The sequence below is a fragment of the Cephus cinctus genome, unplaced genomic scaffold (assembly GCF_000341935.2).
Source record: "Cephus cinctus unplaced genomic scaffold, Ccin1 Ccin1_scaffold0670, whole genome shotgun sequence".
NCBI classification, from domain to species: Eukaryota; Metazoa; Arthropoda; class Insecta; order Hymenoptera; family Cephidae; genus Cephus; species Cephus cinctus.
The window spans coordinates 315,798-317,211 of NW_014333297.1; the positions used below are offsets into that span (position 1 = coordinate 315,798).

At 44.1% G+C, this 1,414-nt stretch overlaps 1 protein-coding gene across 1 annotated transcript in view; it reads right to left on the bottom strand.

Annotated features, from left to right (window-relative positions):
- Positions 1–1,414, bottom strand: part of LOC107269552 (hepatocyte nuclear factor 6) — a 38,439-nt gene that overhangs the window by 28,823 nt on the left and 8,202 nt on the right. The gene's annotated exons all lie outside the window — the stretch shown is intronic.

Genomic DNA, 1,414 nt, shown 5'->3' on the forward strand with positions numbered 1-1,414 from the left:
CTCTCTCTCTCTCTCTCTCTCTCTCTCTCTCTGTCACTCTAGTTCGTTAACAACCTCTCGCTTTCCTTCGTATTCCAGCTTCTCTCTATACTCGCTCTCGCTAGCGCTATCTCTTAACCCTTAGACCGAATCCCGCGAACAGGAAAGCGAATTATTGCGTCGAAAGTTCGAAAGTCAATGAGAGAAAGAAAAAAGCGGTAACGCGATTCAAAGTGTTTACGGCGGGATGCCAGACTCGGCCAATCGAAACGTTTCTACGGCCCAACTGTAATCGGGGTCACGTCGTCTGCAGCCACGTTTCCACGTGGCTGTTATACTGTTCGTTCGCTCAATGTTTTTTTTTTTTTATCATTTTTGGCTTTGTGTTCCCAATTGTTTTCATTAGAGCGAGCGAGATAGAGTGAGAAGGACTTTTTTGAAAAACTTTTTCTGTTTTATTGCCTCAAACTTTTTTTACACTTTAATTTTGCTCGTTCGATACCTCCTTACCCGCTCTCCTCTGTCTCGCACTATTTCGTTAAGATTGAACGTGAGTGACGGTGTGCTCCGCTCAAGGAAAACGGAATAATCGGAGAAACAAGAGAAGGACGCGACCGACGGAGAAAACTTGAAACTTAAGGTAACACACACCGAGCCAGGGCACACACGTAACTTATCAAACTAGGATAAATTAAGCAACGAAAATTCAATCTGGCAATTCGCAGGTTCTTTGGTAGGTGCGGCTAATAGGTTATTCACTTTTTTAATACTTATTTTTCGCGTCGACTGTACGGGATCTCTCGTACGGGACTATCGAGCCAGAGAGATCTCTCTTCGAAGGATTCGATCGAAGGAGGCTGCGCTGTACCAAAGACCCTGCGTCTTGCGGTCGAATAATTAACGACTTATTACTGGATAATATGGCTGGGATCCAGCGTGGAGGGTTGGATTTTTGGGAGTTTGAAAAGTTAAAAAAGAGAAAAAAGCGATAGACAGAGTTCGAGATAAAGATAGATAGACGTATAAATATGTATAAAGGGGAAGAGAGAAAGAGATAATGAAAGAAAGAGAAAGAGAAAATCGTTGTCAGGAGGGTAGTAAGAGTGCGGGTAGGACTACGAAACTCAAAGTAAAACAAGGGCAAAACGAAAAAAAAAGAAGCCAGTGTTCAATCGCAGCGAAATATCATTGATTTACGAGCGAGATCAGTAATCTGATTATCAGCGGGATTCCAATGAGGAGTTTTCCAAGATTAGGAGACTCAGAGTTCATTGTTGCACAATCGCTGGCAAAGGCGTCAAATTCTAGTTTTCGGTGCGTTTGTCTATCCGTTTGGTTTTGCGTCTCGTGCCGAGAATTCGATGAGATTAGCAAGGAGGGGATGGGTTGCGAATTTGTCGAGAGTCAAATTGGCCACCCCCCCCCCCCCCCCCCC